A 22,114-nucleotide genomic window follows, 5' to 3' on the forward strand; every position below is an offset into this window, starting at 1 on the left:
GAAAAATAAGTTTCTTAAAAATTGGATAAAACTAATTAACCAAAATTACTTTTTCAAAGGTGTAATGTCCATGCTGCTGTTGAAACTATTGATTCAAATATTAGTAATAAATTGCTTTTTCAATTATTTTTCAAAGATGCTTAAAGTTGGACAAATCAAAAAGATATTGTCAAAATAACATTAACACGGAATTACCTATAGTTTAGGATTTTCCAAATATTTGAGAAAATGCTTGACACAAATAACATCTTCACATGCTCTACAATTAATGCCTGAATTTTGTATTGATTGATTGAGAGCTGCATTGAAAGAAAATCATTACTCCAAATGTGGCAGTTTCCAAAATACATTGAAAAGGGGATGTGCAGTATCTATTTTTCTAATTCATAGAATGCCAAGGAAAAATGCGGTAATTATTTTTTTGCTTTATTCAGGATTGGATTCCAAGTGTCTAGAATTTGTTGTCTTGTGGATTTTCACTCACCATAGAAAAGACATTTATGAACTTTCCAAGAATTGGCTAATGATTTTGGCTTACGGGCTTGATTGGATGCTATGAAGGAGTGTACAAGTAGGGTTTGTGTTCATGACCACTGGCTTAAAAGAGCAGTGTTCTTACTCCTGAGATATGGAGCCCTTATTCAGAAGTTGGGGGATATTTTATTTTGCAAACTCAGTATATGAAAAAATGTTGACCAAAGAAAAAAATACATATAATATTGATGTCTGAAGTAGTATTTAAGTCCATATTTTTAGGGAAGAATGCAACATTTTCTTTGATTGGTATAAAGCAGAAATAATGGAAGGTTGATTATTCTTCAAAGCGGTTTGTGAAACAGATTTGCAGTGAATATCTTAAGTATTTCTCTTCACAAGCAACAAGAAAGAGACATTGTAGAACAAAGAAGAACACTGTCAGAAGTGGGATTTGAACCCACGCCTCCAGAGGAGACTGCGACCTGAACGCAGTGCCTTAGACCGCTCAACCATCCCTACACATAAAAAACTGAGTTTCATAAAAATTGGATAAAACTAATTAACCAAAATTACTTTTTCAAAGGTGAATTGTCCATGCTGCTGTTGAAACTATTGATTCAAATATTAGTAGTAAATTGCTTTTTCAATTAGTTTTCAAAGATGCTTAAAGTTGGATAAATCAAAAAGATATTGTAAAAATAACATTAACACGGAATTACCTATAGTTTAGGATTTTCCAAATATTTGAGAAAATGCTTGACACAAATAACATCTTCACATGATCTACAATTAATGCCTGAATTTTGTATTGATTGATTGAGAGCTGCATTGAAAGAAAATCATTACTCCAAATGTGGCAGTTTCCAAAAAACATTGAAAAGGGGAAGTGCAGTATCTATTTTTCTAATTCATAGAATGCCAAGGAAAAATGCGGTAATTATTTTTTTTTGCTCTATTCAGGATTGGAATCCAAGTGTCTAGAATTTGTTGTCTTGTGGATTTTCACTCACCATAGAAAAGACATTTATGAACTTTCCAAGAACTGGCTAATGATTTTGGCTTATGGGCTTGACTGGATGCTATGAAGGAGTGTACAAGTAGGGTTTGTGTTCCTGACCACTGGCTTAAAAGAGCAGTGTTCTTACTCCTGAGATATGGAGCCCTGATTCAGAAGTTGGGGGATATTTTATTTTGCAAACTCAGTATATGAAAAAATGTTGACCAAAGAAAAAAATTCATATAATATTGATGTCTGAAGTAGTATTTAAGTCCATATTTTTAGGGAAGAATGCAACATTTTCTTTGATTGGTATAAAGCAGAAATAATGGAAGGTTGATTATTCTTCAAAGTTTTTTGTGAAACAGATTTGCAGTGAATATCTTAAGTATTTCTCTTCACAAGCAACAAGGAAGAGACATTGTAGAACAAAGAAGAAAAGGAAGAACACTATCAGAAGTGGGATTTGAACCCTCGCCTCCAGAGGAGACTGCGACCTGAACGCAGCACCTTAGACCGCTCGGCCATTCTGACAAATAAAAAACTGAGTTTCTTAAAAATTGGATAAAACTAATTAACCAAAATTACTTTTTCAAAGGAGTAATGTCCATGCTGCTGTTGAAACTATTGATTCAAATATTAGTAATAAATTGCTTTTTCAATTATTTTTCAAAGATGCTTAAAGTTGGATAAATCAAAAAGATATTGTAAAAATAACATTAACACGGAATTACCTATAGTTTAGGATTTTCCAAATATTTGAGAAAATGCTTGACACAAATAACATCTTCACATGATCTACAATTAATGCCTGAATTTTGTATTGATTGATTGAGAGCTGCATTGAAAGAAAATCATTACTCCAAATGTGGCAGTTTCCAAAATACATTGAAAAGGGGATGTGCAGTATCTATTTTTCTAATTCATAGAATGCCAAGGAAAAATGCGGTAATTATTATTTTTTGCTCTATTCAGGATTGGATTCCAAGTGTCTAGAATTTGTTGTCTTGTGGATTGTCACTCACCATAGAAAAGACATTTATGAACTTTCCAAGAACTGGCTAATGATTTTGGCTTATGGGCTTGACTGGATGCTATGAAGGAGTGTACAAGTAGGGTTTGTGTTCATGACCACTGGCTTAAAAGAGCAGTGTTCTTACTCCTGAGATATGGAGCCCTGATTCAGAAGTTGGGGGATATTTTATTTTGCAAACTCAGTATATGAAAAAATGTTGACCAAAGAAAAAAATACATATAATATTGATGTCTGAAGCAGTATTTAAGTCCATATTTTTAGGGACGAATGCAACATTTTCTTTGATTGGTATAAAGCAGAAATAATGGAAGGTTGATTATTCTTCAAAGTTTTTTGTGAAACAGATTTGCAGTGAATATCTTAAGTATTTCTCTTCACAAGCAACAAGGAAGAGACATTGTAGAACAAAGAAGAACACTGTCAGAAGAGGGATTTGAACCCATGCCTCCAGAGGAGACTGCGACCTGAATGCAGCACCTTTGACCGCTCGGCCACCCCGATTAGTAATAAATTACTTTTTCAATTATTTTTCAAAGATGCTTAAAGTTGGATAAATCAAAAAGATATTGTAAAAATAACATTAACACGGAATTTACCTATAGTTTAGGATTTTCCAAATATTTGAGAAAATGCTTGACACAAATAACATCTTCACATGATCTACAATTAATGCCTGAATTTTGTATTGATTGATTGATTGAGAGCTGCATTGAAAGAAAATCATTACTCCAAATCTGGCAGTTTCCAAAATACATTGAAATGGGGATGTGCAGTATCTATTTTTCTAATTCATAGAATGCCAAGGAAAAATGCGGTAATTATTTTTTTTGCTCTATTCAGGATTGGATTCCAAGTGTCTAGAATTTGTTGTCTTGTGGATTTTCACTCACCATAGAAAAGACATTTATGAACTTTCCAAGAACTGGCTAATGATTTTGGCTTATGGGCTTGAATGGATGCTATGAAGGAGTGTACAAGTAGGGTTTGTGTTCATGACCACTGGCTTAAAAGAGCAGTGTTCTTACTCCTGAGATATGGAGCCCTGATTCAGACGTTGGGGGATATTTTATTTTGCAAACTCAGTATATGAAAAATGTTGACCAAAGAAAAAAATACATATAATATTGATGTCTGAAGTAGTATTTAAGTCCATATTTTTAGGGAAGAATGCAACATTTTCTTTGATTGGTATAAAGCAGAAATAATGGAAGGTTGATTATTCTTCAAAGTGGTTTGTGAAACAGATTTGCAGTGAATATCTTAAGTATTTCTCTTCACAAGCAACAAGGAAGAGACATTGTAGAACAAAGAAGAAAAGGAAGAACACTGTCAGAAGCGGGATTTGAACCCACGCCTCCAGAGGAGACTGCGACCTGAACGCAGTGCCTTAGACCGCTCAGCCATCTTTACACATAAAAAACTGAGTTTCATAAAAATTGGATAAAACTAATTAACCAAAATTACTTTTTCAAAGGTGAATTGTCCATGCTGCTGTTGAAACTATTGATTCAAATATTAGTAGTAAATTGCTTTTTCAATTAGTTTTCAAAGATGCTTAAAGTTGGATAAATCAAAAAGATATTGTAAAAATAACATTAACACGGAATTACCTATAGTTTAGGATTTTCCAAATATTTGAGAAAATGCTTGACACAAATAACATCTTCACATGATCTACAATTAATGCCTGAATTTTGTATTGATTGATTGAGAGCTGCATTGAAAGAAAATCATTACTCCAAATGTGGCAGTTTCCAAAAAACATTGAAAAGGGGAAGTGCAGTATCTATTTTTCTAATTCATAGAATGCCAAGGAAAAATGCGGTGATTATTTTTTTTTGCTCTATTCAGGATTGGAATCCAAGTGTCTAGAATTTGTTGTCTTGTGGATTTTCACTCACCATAGAAAAGACATTTATGAACTTTCCAAGAACTGGCTAATGATTTTGGCTTATGGGCTTGACTGGATGCTATGAAGGAGTGTACAAGTAGGGTTTGTGTTCATGACCACTGGCTTAAAAGAGCAGTGTTCTTACTCCTGAGATATGGAGCCCTGATTCAGAAGTTGGGGGATATTTTATTTTGCAAACTCAGTATATGAAAAAATGTTGACCAAAGAAAAAAATTCATATAATATTGATGTCTGAAGTAGTATTTAAGTCCATATTTTTAGTGAAGAATGCAACATTTTCTTTGATTGGTATAAAGCAGAAATAATGGAAGGTTGATTATTCTTCAAAGTTTTTTGTGAAACAGATTTGCAGTGAATATCTTAAGTATTTCTCTTCACAAGCAACAAGGAAGAGACATTGTAGAACAAAGAAGAAAAGGAAGAACACTGTCAGAAGTGGGATTTGAATCCTCGCCTCCAGAGGAGACTGCGACCTGAACGCAGCACCTTAGACCGCTCGGCCATTCTGACACATAAAAAACTGAGTTTCTTAAAAATTGGATAAAACTAATTAACCAAAATTACTTTTTCAAAGGAGCAATGTCCATGCTGCTGTTGAAACTATTGATTCAAATATTAGTAATAAATTGCTTTTTCAATTATTTTTCAAAGATGCTTAAAGTTGGATAAATCAAAAAGATATTGTAAAAATAACATTAACACGGAATTACCTATAGTTTAGGATTTTCCAAATATTTGAGAAAATGCTTGACACAAATAACATCTTCACATGCTCTACAATTAATGCCTGAATTTTGTATTGATTGATTGAGAGCTGCATTGAAAGAAAATCATTACTCCAAATGTGGCAGTTTCCAAAATACATTGAAAAGGGGAAGTGCAGTATCTATTTTACTAATTCATAGAATGCCAAGGAAAAATGCGGTAATTATTTTTTTGCTTTATTCAGGATTGGATTCCAAGTGTCTAGAATTTGTTGTCTTGTGGATTTTCACTCACCATAGAAAAGACATTTATGAACTTTCCAAGAACTGGCTAATGATTTTGGCTTATGGGCTTGACTGGATGCTATGAAGGAGTGTACAAGTAGGGTTTGTGTTCATGACCACTGGCTTAAAAGAGCAGTGTTCTTACTCCTGAGATATGGAGCCCTGATTCAGAAGTTGGTTGATATTTTATTTTGCAAACTCAGTATATGAAAAAATGTTGACCAAAGAAAAAAATTCATATAATATTGATGTCTGGAGTAGTATTTAAGTCCATATTTTTAGGGAAGAATGCAACATTTTCTTTGATTGGTATAAAGCAGAAATAATGGAAGGTTGATTATTCTTCAAAGTTTTTTGTGAAACAGATTTGCAGTGAATATCTTAAGTATTTCTCTTCACAAGCAACAAGGAAGAGACATTGTAGAACAAAGAAGAAAAGGAAGAACACTGTCAGAAGTGGGATTTGAACCCTCGCCTCCAGAGGAGACTGCGACCTGAACGCAGCACCTTAGACCGCTCGGCCATTCTGACACATAAAAAACTGAGTTTCTTAAAAATTGGATAAAACTAATTAACCAAAATTACTTTTTCAAAGGAGCAATGTCCATGCTGCTGTTGAAACTATTGATTCAAATATTAGTAATAAATTGCTTTTTCAATTATTTTTCAAAGATGCTTAAAGTTGGATAAATCAAAAAGTTATTGTAAAAATAACATTAACACGGAATTACCTATAGTTTAGGATTTTCCAAATATTTGAGAAAATGCTTGACACAAATAACATCTTCACATGCTCTACAATTAATGCCTGAATTTTGTATTGATTGATTGAGAGCTGCATTGAAAGAAAATCATTACTCCAAATGTGGCAGTTTCCAAAATACATTGAAAAGGGGAAGTGCAGTATCTATTTTACTAATTCATAGAATGCCAAGGAAAAATGCGGTAATTATTTTTTTGCTTTATTCAGGATTGGATTCCAAGTGTCTAGAATTTGTTGTCTTGTGGATTTTCACTCACCATAGAAAAGACATTTATGAACTTTCCAAGAACTGGCTAATGATTTTGGCTTATGGGCTTGACTGGATGCTATGAAGGAGTGTACAAGTAGGGTTTGTGTTCATGACCACTGGCTTAAAAGAGCAGTGTTCTTACTCCTGAGATATGGAGCCCTGATTCAGAAGTTGGGGGATATTTTATTTTGCAAACTCAGTATATGAATAAATGTTGACCAAAGAAAAAAATTCATAGAATATTGATGTCTGAAGTAGTATTTAAGTCCATATTTTTAGGGAAGAATGCAACATTTTCTTTGATTGGTATAAAGCAGAAATAATGGAAGGTTGATTATTCTTCAAAGTGGTTTGTGAAACAGATTTGCGGTGAATATCTTAAGTATTTCTCTTCACAAGCAACAAGGAAGAGACATTGTAGAACAAAGAAGAAAAGGAAGAACACTGTCAGAAGTGGGATTTGAACCCACGCCTCCAGAGGAGACTGAGACCTGAACGCAGTGCCTTAGACCGCTCAGCCATCCTGACACATAAAAAACTGAGTTTCATAAAAATTGGATAAAACTAATTAACCAAAATTACTTTTTCAAAGGTGAATTGTCCATGCTGCTGTTGAAACTATTGATTCAAATATTAGTAGTAAATTGCTTTTTCAATTAGTTTTCAAAGATGCTTAAAGTTGGATAAATCAAAAAGATATTGTAAAAATAACATTAACACGGAATTACCTATAGTTTAGGATTTTCCAAATATTTGAGAAAATGCTTGACACAAATAACATCTTCACATGATCTACAATTAATGCCTGAATTTTGTATTGATTGATTGAGAGCTGCATTGAAAGAAAATCATTACTCCAAATGTGGCAGTTTCCAAAAAACATTGAAAAGGGGAAGTGCAGTATCTATTTTTCTAATTCATAGAATGCCAAGGAAAAATGCGGTGATTATTTTTTTTTGCTCTATTCAGGATTGGAATCCAAGTGTCTAGAATTTGTTGTCTTGTGGATTTTCACTCACCATAGAAAAGACATTTATGAACTTTCCAAGAACTGGCTAATGATTTTGGCTTATGGGCTTGACTGGATGCTATGAAGGAGTGTACAAGTAGGGTTTGTGTTCATGACCACTGGCTTAAAAGAGCAGTGTTCTTACTCCTGAGATATGGAGCCCTGATTCAGAAGTTGGGGGATATTTTATTTTGCAAACTCAGTATATGAAAAAATGTTGACCAAAGAAAAAAATTCATATAATATTGATGTCTGAAGTAGTATTTAAGTCCATATTTTTAGTGAAGAATGCAACATTTTCTTTGATTGGTATAAAGCAGAAATAATGGAAGGTTGATTATTCTTCAAAGTTTTTTGTGAAACAGATTTGCAGTGAATATCTTAAGTATTTCTCTTCACAAGCAACAAGGAAGAGACATTGTAGAACAAAGAAGAAAAGGAAGAACACTGTCAGAAGTGGGATTTGAATCCTCGCCTCCAGAGGAGACTGCGACCTGAACGCAGCACCTTAGACCGCTCGGCCATTCTGACACATAAAAAACTGAGTTTCTTAAAAATTGGATAAAACTAATTAACCAAAATTACTTTTTCAAAGGAGCAATGTCCATGCTGCTGTTGAAACTATTGATTCAAATATTAGTAATAAATTGCTTTTTCAATTATTTTTCAAAGATGCTTAAAGTTGGATAAATCAAAAAGATATTGTAAAAATAACATTAACACGGAATTACCTATAGTTTAGGATTTTCCAAATATTTGAGAAAATGCTTGACACAAATAACATCTTCACATGCTCTACAATTAATGCCTGAATTTTGTATTGATTGATTGAGAGCTGCATTGAAAGAAAATCATTACTCCAAATGTGGCAGTTTCCAAAATACATTGAAAAGGGGAAGTGCAGTATCTATTTTACTAATTCATAGAATGCCAAGGAAAAATGCGGTAATTATTTTTTTGCTTTATTCAGGATTGGATTCCAAGTGTCTAGAATTTGTTGTCTTGTGGATTTTCACTCACCATAGAAAAGACATTTATGAACTTTCCAAGAACTGGCTAATGATTTTGGCTTATGGGCTTGACTGGATGCTATGAAGGAGTGTACAAGTAGGGTTTGTGTTCATGACCACTGGCTTAAAAGAGCAGTGTTCTTACTCCTGAGATATGGAGCCCTGATTCAGAAGTTGGTTGATATTTTATTTTGCAAACTCAGTATATGAAAAAATGTTGACCAAAGAAAAAAATTCATATAATATTGATGTCTGGAGTAGTATTTAAGTCCATATTTTTAGGGAAGAATGCAACATTTTCTTTGATTGGTATAAAGCAGAAATAATGGAAGGTTGATTATTCTTCAAAGTTTTTTGTGAAACAGATTTGCAGTGAATATCTTAAGTATTTCTCTTCACAAGCAACAAGGAAGAGACATTGTAGAACAAAGAAGAAAGGGAAGAACACTGTCAGAAGTGGGATTTGAACCCTCGCCTCCAGAGGAGACTGCGACCTGAACGCAGCACCTTAGACCGCTCGGCCATTCTGACACATAAAAAACTGAGTTTCTTAAAAATTGGATAAAACTAATTAACCAAAATTACTTTTTCAAAGGAGCAATGTCCATGCTGCTGTTGAAACTATTGATTCAAATATTAGTAATAAATTGCTTTTTCAATTATTTTTCAAAGATGCTTAAAGTTGGATAAATCAAAAAGATATTGTAAAAATAACATTAACACGGAATTACCTATAGTTTAGGATTTTCCAAATATTTGAGAAAATGCTTGACACAAATAACATCTTCACATGCTCTACAATTAATGCCTGAATTTTGTATTGATTGATTGAGAGCTGCATTGAAAGAAAATCATTACTCCAAATGTGGCAGTTTCCAAAATACATTGAAAAGGGGAAGTGCAGTATCTATTTTACTAATTCATAGAATGCCAAGGAAAAATGCGGTAATTATTTTTTTGCTTTATTCAGGATTGGATTCCAAGTGTCTAGAATTTGTTGTCTTGTGGATTTTCACTCACCATAGAAAAGACATTTATGAACTTTCCAAGAACTGGCTAATGATTTTGGCTTATGGGCTTGACTGGATGCTATGAAGGAGTGTACAAGTAGGGTTTGTGTTCATGACCACTGGCTTAAAAGAGCAGTGTTCTTACTCCTGAGATATGGAGCCCTGATTCAGAAGTTGGTTGATATTTTATTTTGCAAACTCAGTATATGAAAAAATGTTGACCAAAGAAAAAAATTCATATAATATTGATGTCTGGAGTAGTATTTAAGTCCATATTTTTAGGGAAGAATGCAACATTTTCTTTGATTGGTATAAAGCAGAAATAATGGAAGGTTGATTATTCTTCAAAGTTTTTTGTGAAACAGATTTGCAGTGAATATCTTAAGTATTTCTCTTCACAAGCAACAAGGAAGAGACATTGTAGAACAAAGAAGAAAAGGAAGAACACTGTCAGAAGTGGGATTTGAACCCACGCCTCCAGAGGAGACTGAGACCTGAACGCAGTGCCTTAGACCGCTCAGCCATCCTGACACATAAAAAACTGAGTTTCATAAAAATTGGATAAAACTAATTAACCAAAATTACTTTTTCAAAGGTGAATTGTCCATGCTGCTGTTGAAACTATTGATTCAAATATTAGTAGTAAATTGCTTTTTCAATTAGTTTTCAAAGATGCTTAAAGTTGGATAAATCAAAAAGATATTGTAAAAATAACATTAACACGGAATTACCTATAGTTTAGGATTTTCCAAATATTTGAGAAAATGCTTGACACAAATAACATCTTCATATGATCTACAATTAATGCCTGAATTTTGTATTGATTGATTGAGAGCTGCATTGAAAGAAAATCATTACTCCAAATGTGGCAGTTTCCAAAAAACATTGAAAAGGGGAAGTGCAGTATCTATTTTTCTAATTCATAGAATGCCAAGGAAAAATGCGGTGATTATTTTTTTTTGCTCTATTCAGGATTGGAATCCAAGTGTCTAGAATTTGTTGTCTTGTGGATTTTCACTCACCATAGAAAAGACATTTATGAACTTTCCAAGAACTGGCTAATGATTTTGGCTTATGGGCTTGACTGGATGCTATGAAGGAGTGTACAAGTAGGGTTTGTGTTCATGACCACTGGCTTAAAAGAGCAGTGTTCTTACTCCTGAGATATGGAGCCCTGATTCAGAAGTTGGGGGATATTTTATTTTGCAAACTCAGTATATGAAAAAATGTTGACCAAAGAAAAAAATTCATATAATATTGATGTCTGAAGTAGTATTTAAGTCCATATTTTTAGTGAAGAATGCAACATTTTCTTTGATTGGTATAAAGCAGAAATAATGGAAGGTTGATTATTCTTCAAAGTTTTTTGTGAAACAGATTTGCAGTGAATATCTTAAGTATTTCTCTTCACAAGCAACAAGGAAGAGACATTGTAGAACAAAGAAGAAAAGGAAGAACACTGTCAGAAGTGGGATTTGAATCCTCGCCTCCAGAGGAGACTGCGACCTGAACGCAGCACCTTAGACCGCTCGGCCATTCTGACACATAAAAAACTGAGTTTCTTAAAAATTGGATAAAACTAATTAACCAAAATTACTTTTTCAAAGGAGCAATGTCCATGCTGCTGTTGAAACTATTGATTCAAATATTAGTAATAAATTGCTTTTTCAATTATTTTTCAAAGATGCTTAAAGTTGGATAAATCAAAAAGATATTGTAAAAATAACATTAACACGGAATTACCTATAGTTTAGGATTTTCCAAATATTTGAGAAAATGCTTGACACAAATAACATCTTCACATGCTCTACAATTAATGCCTGAATTTTGTATTGATTGATTGAGAGCTGCATTGAAAGAAAATCATTACTCCAAATGTGGCAGTTTCCAAAATACATTGAAAAGGGGAAGTGCAGTATCTATTTTACTAATTCATAGAATGCCAAGGAAAAATGCGGTAATTATTTTTTTGCTTTATTCAGGATTGGATTCCAAGTGTCTAGAATTTGTTGTCTTGTGGATTTTCACTCACCATAGAAAAGACATTTATGAACTTTCCAAGAACTGGCTAATGATTTTGGCTTATGGGCTTGACTGGATGCTATGAAGGAGTGTACAAGTAGGGTTTGTGTTCATGACCACTGGCTTAAAAGAGCAGTGTTCTTACTCCTGAGATATGGAGCCCTGATTCAGAAGTTGGTTGATATTTTATTTTGCAAACTCAGTATATGAAAAAATGTTGACCAAAGAAAAAAATTCATATAATATTGATGTCTGGAGTAGTATTTAAGTCCATATTTTTAGGGAAGAATGCAACATTTTCTTTGATTGGTATAAAGCAGAAATAATGGAAGGTTGATTATTCTTCAAAGTTTTTTGTGAAACAGATTTGCAGTGAATATCTTAAGTATTTCTCTTCACAAGCAACAAGGAAGAGACATTGTAGAACAAAGAAGAAAAGGAAGAACACTGTCAGAAGTGGGATTTGAACCCTCGCCTCCAGAGGAGACTGCGATCTGAACGCAGCACCTTAGACCGCTCGGCCATTCTGACACATAAAAAACTGAGTTTCTTAAAAATTGGATAAAACTAATTAACCAAAATTACTTTTTCAAAGGAGCAATGTCCATGCTGCTGTTGAAACTATTGATTCAAATATTAGTAATAAATTGCTTTTTCAATTATTTTTCAAAGATGCTTAAAGTTGGATAAATCAAAAAGATATTGTAAAAATAACATTAACACGGAATTACCTATAGTTTAGGATTTTCCAAATATTTGAGAAAATGCTTGACACAAATAACATCTTCACATGATCTACAATTAATGCCTGAATTTTGTATTGATTGATTGAGAGCTGCATTGAAAGAAAATCATTACTCCAAATGTGGCAGTTTCCAAAATACATTGAAAAGGGGATGTGCAGTATCTATTTTTCTAATTCATAGAATGCCAAGGAAAAATGCGGTAATTATTATTTTTTGCTCTATTCAGGATTGGATTCCAAGTGTCTAGAATTTGTTGTCTTGTGGATTGTCACTCACCATAGAAAAGACATTTATGAACTTTCCAAGAACTGGCTAATGATTTTGGCTTATGGGCTTGACTGGATGCTATGAAGGAGTGTACAAGTAGGGTTTGTGTTCATGACCACTGGCTTAAAAGAGCAGTGTTCTTACTCCTGAGATATGGAGCCCTGATTCAGAAGTTGGGGGATATTTTATTTTGCAAACTCAGTATATGAAAAAATGTTGACCAAAGAAAAAAATACATATAATATTGATGTCTGAAGCAGTATTTAAGTCCATATTTTTAGGGACGAATGCAACATTTTCTTTGATTGGTATAAAGCAGAAATAATGGAAGGTTGATTATTCTTCAAAGTTTTTTGTGAAACAGATTTGCAGTGAATATCTTAAGTATTTCTCTTCACAAGCAACAAGGAAGAGACATTGTAGAACAAAGAAGAACACTGTCAGAAGAGGGATTTGAATCCATGCCTCCAGAGGAGACTGCGACCTGAACGCAGCACTTTAGACCGCTCGGCCACCCCGATTAGTAATAAATTACTTTTTCAATTATTTTTCAAAGATGCTTAAAGTTGGATAAATCAAAAAGATATTGTAAAAATAACATTAACACGGAATTTACCTATAGTTTAGGATTTTCCAAATATTTGAGAAAATGCTTGACACAAATAACATCTTCACATGATCTACAATTAATGCCTGAATTTTGTATTGATTGATTGATTGAGAGCTGCATTGAAAGAAAATCATTACTCCAAATGTGGCAGTTTCCAAAATACATTGAAATGGGGATGTGCAGTATCTATTTTTCTAATTCATAGAATGCCAAGGAAAAATGCGGTAATTATTTTTTTTGCTCTATTCAGGATTGGATTCCAAGTGTCTAGAATTTGTTGTCTTGTGGATTTTCACTCACCATAGAAAAGACATTTATGAACTTTCCAAGAACTGGCTAATGATTTTGGCTTATGGGCTTGACTGGATGCTATGAAGGAGTGTACAAGTAGGGTTTGTGTTCATGACCACTGGCTTAAAAGAGCAGTGTTCTTACTCCTGAGATATGGAGCCCTGATTCAGACGTTGGGGGATATTTTATTTTGCAAACTCAGTATATGAAAAATGTTGACCAAAGAAAAAAATACATATAATATTGATGTCTGAAGTAGTATTTAAGTCCATATTTTTAGGGAAGAATGCAACATTTTCTTTGATTGGTATAAAGCAGAAATAATGGAAGGTTGATTATTCTTCAAAGTGGTTTGTGAAACAGATTTGCAGTGAATATCTTAAGTATTTCTCTTCACAAGCAACAAGGAAGAGACATTGTAGAACAAAGAAGAAAAGGAAGAACACTGTCAGAAGTGGGATTTGAACCCACGCCTCCAGAGGAGACTGCGACCTGAACGCAGCACCTTAGACCGCTCGGCCATTCTGACACATAAAAAACTGAGTTTCTTAAAAATTGGATAAAACTAATTAACCAAAATTACTTTTTCAAAGGAGCAATGTCCATGCTGCTGTTGAAACTATTGATTCAAATATTAGTAATTAATTGCTTTTTCAATTATGTTTCAAAGATGCTTAAAGTTGGATAAATCAAAAAGATATTGTAAAAATAACATTAACACGGAATTACCTATAGTTTAGGATTTTCCAAATATTTGAGAAAATGCTTGACACAAATAACATCTTCACATGCTCTACAATTAATGCCTGAATTTTGTATTGATTGATTGAGAGCTGCATTGAAAGAAAATCATTACTCCAAATGTGGCAGTTTCCAAAATACATTGAAAAGGGGAAGTGCAGTATCTATTTTACTAATTCATAGAATGCCAAGGAAAAATGCGGTAATTATTTTTTTGATTTATTCAGGATTGGATTCCAAGTGTCTAGAATTTGTTGTCTTGTGGATTTTCACTCACCATAGAAAAGACATTTATGAACTTTCCAAGAACTGGCTAATGATTTTGGCTTATGGGCTTGACTGGATGCTATGAAGGAGTGTACAAGTAGGGTTTGTGTTCATGACCACTGGCTTAAAAGAGCAGTGTTCTTACTCCTGAGATATGGAGCCCTGATTCAGAAGTTGGGGGATATTTTATTTTGCAAACTCAGTATATGAAAAAATGTTGACCAAAGAAAAAAATTCATATAATATTGATGTCTGAAGTAGTATTTAAGTCCATATTTTTAGGGAAGAATGCAACATTTTCTTTGATTGGTATAAAGCAGAAATAATGGAAGGTTGATTATTCTTCAAAGTGGTTTGTGAAACAGATTTGCGGTGAATATCTTAAGTATTTCTCTTCACAAGCAACAAGGAAGAGACATTGTAGAACAAAGAAGAAAAGGAAGAACACTGTCAGAAGTGGGATTTGAACCCATGCCTCCAGAGGAGACTGCGACCTGAACGCAGTGCCTTAGACCGCTCAGCCATCTTTACACATAAAAAACTAAGTTTCATAAAAATTGGATAAAACTAATTAACCAAAATTACTTTTTCAAAGGTGAATTGTCCATGCTGCTGTTGAAACTATTGATTCAAATATTAGTAGTAAATTGCGTTTTCAATTAGTTTTCAAAGATGCTTAAAGTTGGATAAATCAAAAAGATATTGTAAAAATAACATTAACACGGAATTACCTATAGTTTAGGATTTTCCAAATATTTGAGAAAATGCTTGACACAAATAACATCTTCACATGATCTACAATTAATGCCTGAATTTTGTATTGATTGATTGAGAGCTGCATTGAAAGAAAATCATTACTCCAAATGTGGCAGTTTCCAAAAAACATTGAAAAGGGGAAGTGCAGTATCTATTTTTCTAATTCATAGAATGCCAAGGAAAAATGCGGTAATTATTTTTTTTTGCTCTATTCAGGATTGGAATCCAAGTGTCTAGAATTTGTTGTCTTGTGGATTTTCACTCACCATAGAAAAGACATTTATGAACTTTCCAAGAACTGGCTAATGATTTTGGCTTATGGGCTTGACTGGATGCTATGAAGGAGTGTACAAGTAGGGTTTGTGTTCATGACCACTGGCTTAAAAGAGCAGTGTTCTTACTCCTGAGATATGGAGCCCTGATTCAGAAGTTGGGGGATATTTTATTTTGCAAACTCAGTATATGAAAAAATGTTGACCAAAGAAAAAAATTCATATAATATTGATGTCTGAAGTAGTATTTAAGTCCATATTTTTAGTGAAGAATGCAACATTTTCTTTGATTGGTATAAAGCAGAAATAATGGAAGGTTGATTATTCTTCAAAGTTTTTTGTGAAACAGATTTGCAGTGAATATCTTAAGTATTTCTCTTCACAAGCAACAAGGAAGAGACATTGTAGAACAAAGAAGAAAAGGAAGAACACTGTCAGAAGTGGGATTTGAATCCTCGCCTCCAGAGGAGACTGCGACCTGAACGCAGCACCTTAGACCGCTCGGCCATTCTGACACATAAAAAACTGAGTTTCTTAAAAATTGGATAAAACTAATTAACCAAAATTACTTTTTCAAAGGAGCAATGTCCATGCTGCTGTTGAAACTATTGATTCAAATATTAGTAATAAATTGCTTTTTCAATTATTTTTCAAAGATGCTTAAAGTTGGATAAATCAAAAAGATATTGTAAAAATAACATTAACACGGAATTACCTATAGTTTAGGATTTTCCAAATATTTGAGAAAATGCTTGACACAAATAACATCTTCACATGCTCTACAATTAATGCCTGAATTTTGTATTGATTGATTGAGAGCTGCATTGAAAGAAAATCATTACTCCAAATGTGGCAGTTTCCAAAATACATTGAAAAGGGGAAGTGCAGTATCTATTTTACTAATTCATAGAATGCCAAGGAAAAATGCGGTAATTATTTTTTTGCTTTATTCAGGATTGGATTCCAAGTGTCTAGAATTTGTTGTCTTGTGGATTTTCACTCACCATAGAAAAGACATTTATGAACTTTCCAAGAACTGGCTAATGATTTTGGCTTATGGGCTTGACTGGATGCTATGAAGGAGTGTACAAGTATGGTTTGTGTTCATGACCACTGGCTTAAAAGAGCAGTGTTCTTACTCCTGAGATATGGAGCCCTGATTCAGAAGTTGGGGGATATTTTATTTTGCAAACTCAGTATATGAAAAAATGTTGACCAAAGAAAAAAATTCATATAATATTGATGTCTGGAGTAGTATTTAAGTCCATATTTTTAGGGAAGAATGCAACATTTTCTTTGATTGGTATAAAGCAGAAATAATGGAAGGTTGATTATTCTTCAAAGTTTTTTGTGAAACAGATTTGCAGTGAATATCTTAAGTATTTCTCTTCACAAGCAACAAGGAAGAGACATTGTAGAACAAAGAAGAAAAGGAAGAACACTGTCAGAAGTGGGATTTGAACCCTCGCCTCCAGAGGAGACTGCGAACTGAACGCAGCACCTTAGACCGCTCGGCCATTCTGACACATAAAAAACTGAGTTTCTTAAAAATTGGATAAAACTAATTAACCAAAATTACTTTTTCAAAGGAGCAATGTCCATGCTGCGGTTGAAACTATTGATTCAAATATTAGTAATTAATTGCTTTTTCAATTATGTTTCAAAGATGCTTAAAGTTGGATAAATCAAAAAGATATTGTAAAAATAACATTAACACGGAATTACCTATAGTTTAGGATTTTCCAAATATTTGAGAAAATGCTTGACACAAATAACATCTTCACATGCTCTACAATTAATGCCTGAATTTTGTATTGATTGATTGAGAGCTGCATTGAAAGAAAATCATTACTCCAAATGTGGCAGTTTCCAAAATACATTGAAAAGGGGAAGTGCAGTATCTATTTTACTAATTCATAGAATGCCAAGGAAAAATGCGGTAATTATTTTTTTTATTTATTCAGGATTGGATTCCAAGTGTCTAGAATTTGTTGTCTTGTGGATTTTCACTCACCATAGAAAAGACATTTATGAACTTTCCAAGAACTGGCTAATGATTTTGGCTTATGGGCTTGACTGGATGCTATGAAGGAGTGTACAAGTAGGGTTTGTGTTCATGACCACTGGCTTAAAAGAGCAGTGTTCTTACTCCTGAGATATGGAGCCCTGATTCAGAAGTTGGGGGATATTTTATTTTGCAAACTCAGTATATGAAAAAATGTTGACCAAAGAAAAAAATTCATATAATATTGATGTCTGGAGTAGTATTGAAGTCCATATTTTTAGGGAAGAATGCAACATTTTCTTTGATTGGTATAAAGCAGAAATAATGGAAGGTTGATTATTCTTCAAAGTTTTTTGTGAAACAGATTTGCAGTGAATATCTTAAGTATTTCTCTTCACAAGCAACAAGGAAGAGACATTGTAGAACAAAGAAGAAAAGGAAGAACACTGTCAGAAGTGGGATTTGAACCCTCGCCTCCAGAGGAGACTGCGACCTGAACGCAGCACCTTAGACCGCTCGGCCATTCTGACACATAAAAAACTGAGTTTCTTAAAAATTGGATAAAACTAATTAACCAAAATTACTTTTTCAAAGGAGCAATGTCCATGCTGCTGTTGAAACTATTGATTCAAATATTAGTAATTAATTGCTTTTTCAATTATGTTTCAAAGATGCTTAAAGTTGGATAAATCAAAAAGATATTGTAAAAATAACATTAACACGGAATTACCTATAGTTTAGGATTTTCCAAATATTTGAGAAAATGCTTGACACAAATAACATCTTCACATGCTCTACAATTAATGCCTGAATTTTGTATTGATTGATTGAGAGCTGCATTGAAAGAAAATCATTACTCCAAATGTGGCAGTTTCCAAAATACATTGAAAAGGGGAAGTGCAGTATCTATTTTACTAATTCATAGAATGCCAAGGAAAAATGCGGTAATTATTTTTTTGATTTATTCAGGATTGGATTCCAAGTGTCTAGAATTTGTTGTCTTGTGGATTTTCACTCACCATAGAAAAGACATTTATGAACTTTCCAAGAACTGGCTAATGATTTTGGCTTATGGGCTTGACTGGATGCTATGAAGGAGTGTACAAGTAGGGTTTGTGTTCATGACCACTGGCTTAAAAGAGCAGTGTTCTTACTCCTGAGATATGGAGCCCTGATTCAGAAGTTGGGGGATATTTTATTTTGCAAACTCAGTATATGAAAAAATGTTGACCAAAGAAAAAAATTCATATAATATTGATGCCTGAAGTAGTATTTAAGTCCATATTTTTAGGGAAGAATGCAACATTTTCTTTGATTGGTATAAAGCAGAAATAATGGAAGGTTGATTATTCTTCAAAGTGGTTTGTGAAACAGATTTGCGGTGAATATCTTAAGTATTTCTCTTCACAAGCAACAAGGAAGAGACATTGTAGAACAAAGAAGAAAAGGAAGAACACTGTCAGAAGTGGGATTTGAACCCACGCCTCCAGAGGAGACTGCGACCTGAACGCAGTGCCTTAGACCGCTCAGCCATCCTGACACATAAAAAACTGAGTTTCATAAAAATTGGATAAAACTAATTAACCAAAATTACTTTTTCAAAGGTGAATTGTCCATGCTGCTGTTGAAACTATTGATTCAAATATTAGTAGTAAATTGCTTTTTCAATTATTTTTCAAAGATGCTTAAAGTTGGATAAATCAAAAAGATATTGTAAAAATAACATTAACATGGAATTACCTATAGTTTAGGATTTTCCAAATATTTGAGAAAATGCTTGACACAAATAACATCTTCACATGCTCTACAATTAATGCCTGAATTTTGTATTGATTGATTGAGAGCTGCATTGAAAGAAAATCATTACTCCAAATGTGGCAGTTTCCAAAATACATTGAAAAGGGGATGTGCAGTATCTATTTTTCTAATTTATAGAATGCCAAGGAAAAATGCGGTAATTATTTTTTTGCTTTATTCAGGATTGGATTCCAAGTGTCTAGAATTTGTTGTCTTGTGGATTTTCACTCACCATAGAAAAGACATTTATGAACTTTCCAAGAACTGGCTAATGATTTTGGCTTACGGGCTTGATTGGATGCTATGAAGGAGTGTACAAGTAGGGTTTGTGTTCATGACCACTGGCTTAAAAGAGCAGTGTTCTTACTCCTGAGATATGGAGCCCTGATTCAGAAGTTGGGGGATATTTTATTTTGCAAACTCAGTATATGAAAAAATGTTGACCAAAGAAAAAAATACATATAATATTGATGTCTGAAGTAGTATTTAAGTCCATATTTTTAGGGAAGAATGCAACATTTTCTTTGATTGGTATAAAGCAGAAATAATGGAAGGTTGATTATTCTTCAAAGTGGTTTGTGAAACAGATTTGCAGTGAATATCTTAAGTATTTCTCTTCACAAGCAACAAGGAAGAGACATTGTAGAACAAAGAAGAAAAGGAAGAACACTGTCAGAAGTGGGATTTGAACCCACGCCTCCAGAGGAGACTGCGACTTGAACGCAGTGCCTTAGACCGCTCGGCCATCCTGACACATAAAAAACTAAGTTTCATAAAAATTGGATAAAACTAATTAACCAAAACTACTTTTTCAAAGGTGCAATGTCCATGCTGCTGTTGAAACTATTGATTCAAATATTAGTAATAAATTGCTTTTTCAATTATTTTTCAAAGATGCTTAAGGTTGGATAAATCAAAAAGATATTGTAAAAATAACATTAACACGGAATTACCTATAGTTTAGGATTTTCCAAATATTTGAGAAAATGCTTGACACAAATAACATCTTCACATGCTCTACAATTAATGCCTGAATTTTGTATTGATTGATTGAGAGCTGCATTGAAAGAAAATCATTACTCCAAATGTGGCAGTTTACAAAATACATTGAAAAGGGGATGTGCAGTATCTATTTTTCTAATTCATAGAATGCCAAGGAAAAATGCGGTAATTATTTTTTTTGCTCTATTCAGGATTGGATTCCAAGTGTCTAGAATTTGTTGTCTTGTGGATTTTCACTCACCATAGAAAAGACATTTATGAACTTTCCAAGAACTGGCTAATGATATTGGCTTATGGCCTTGATTGGATGCTATGAAGGAGTGTACAAGTAGGGTTTGTGTTCATGACCACTGGCTTAAAAGAGCAGTGTTCTTACTCCTGAGATATGGAGCCCTGATTCAGAAGTTGGGGGATATTTTATTTTGCAAACTCAGTATATGAAAAAATGTTGACCAAAGAAAAAAATACATATAATATTGATGTCTGAAGTAGTATTTAAGTCCATATTTTTAGGGAAGATCGCAACATTTTCTTTGATTGATATAAAGCAGAAATAATGGAAGGTTGATTATTCTTCAAAGTGGTTTGTGAAACAGATTTGCAGTGAATATCTTAAGTATTTCTCTTCACAAGCAACAAGGAAGAGACATTGTAGAACAAAGAAGAAAAGGAAGAACACTGTCAGAAGTGGGATTTGAACCCACGCCTCCAGAGAAGACTGCGACCTGAACGCAGCGCCTTAGACCGCACGGCCATCCTGACACATAAAAAACTAAGTTTCATAAAAATTGGATAAAACTAATTAACCAAAACTACTTTTTCAAAGGTGCAATGTCCATGCTGCTGTTGAAACTATTGATTCAAATATTAGTAATAAATTGCTTTTTCAATTATTTTTCAAAGATGCTTAAAGTTGGATAAATCAAAAAGATATTGTAAAAATAACATTAACACGGAATTACCTATAGTTTAGGATTTTCCAAATATTTGAGAAAATGCTTGATACAAATAACATCTTCACATGCTCTACAATTAATGCCTGAATTTTGGATTGATTGATTGAGAGCTGCATTGAAAGAAAATCATTACTCCAAATGTGGCAGTTTCCAAAATACATTGAAAAGGGGTTGTGCAGTATCTATTTTTCTAATTCATAGAATGCCAAGGAAAAATGCGGTAATTATTTTTTTTGCTCTATTCAGGATTGGATTCCAAGTTTCTAGAATTTGTTGTCTTGTGGATTTTCACTCACCATAGAAAAGACATTTATGAACTTTCCAAGAACTGGCTAATGATATTGGCTTATGGCCTTGATTGGATGCTATGAAGGAGTGTACAAGTAGGGTTTGTGTTCATGACCACTGGCTTAAAAGAGCAGTGTTCTTACTCCTGAGATATGGAGCCCTGATTCAGAAGTTGGGGGATATTTTATTTTGCAAACTCAGTATATGAAAAATGTTGACCAAAGAAAAAAATACATATAACATTGATGTCTGAAGTAGTATTTAAGTCCATATTTTTAGGAAAGATTGCAACATTTTCTTTGATTGATATAAAGCAGAAATAATGGAAGGTTGATTATTCTTCAAAGTGGTTTGTGAAACAGATTTGCAGTGAATATCTTAAGTATTTCTCTTCACAAGCAACAAGGAAGAGACATTGTAGAACAAAGAAGAAAAGGAAGAACACTGTCAGAAGTGGGATTTGAACCCACGCCTCCAGAGGAGACTACGACCTGAACGCAGCGCCTTAGACCGCTCGGCCATCCTTACACATAAAAAACTACGTTTCATAAAAATTGGATAAAACTAATTAACCAAAACTACTTTTTCAAAGGTGCAATGTCCATGCTGCTGTTGAAACTATTGATTCAAATATTAGTAAT

General features: G+C 33.4%; 3 non-coding genes across 3 annotated transcripts; all 3 read right to left on the reverse strand.

The window, feature by feature from the left end:
* Positions 1-13,835: 13,835 nt before the first annotated feature.
* On the reverse strand, positions 13,836-13,918 carry TRNAL-CAG (transfer RNA leucine (anticodon CAG)). The gene has a single exon. It is a non-coding gene; the product is annotated as a tRNA-Leu (tRNA).
* Positions 13,919-18,887: 4,969 nt separating this feature from the next.
* Positions 18,888-18,970, reverse strand: TRNAL-CAG (transfer RNA leucine (anticodon CAG)). The gene has a single exon. It is a non-coding gene; the product is annotated as a tRNA-Leu (tRNA).
* Positions 18,971-19,897: 927 nt separating this feature from the next.
* TRNAL-CAA (transfer RNA leucine (anticodon CAA)) lies at positions 19,898-19,980 on the reverse strand. Its single transcript has one exon. It is a non-coding gene; the product is annotated as a tRNA-Leu (tRNA).
* Positions 19,981-22,114: the final 2,134 nt, after the last annotated feature.

This window comes from Taudactylus pleione, unplaced genomic scaffold (assembly GCF_031769625.1).
Source record: "Taudactylus pleione unplaced genomic scaffold, aTauple2 ptg000177l, whole genome shotgun sequence".
Classification (NCBI taxonomy): domain Eukaryota; kingdom Metazoa; phylum Chordata; class Amphibia; order Anura; family Myobatrachidae; genus Taudactylus; species Taudactylus pleione.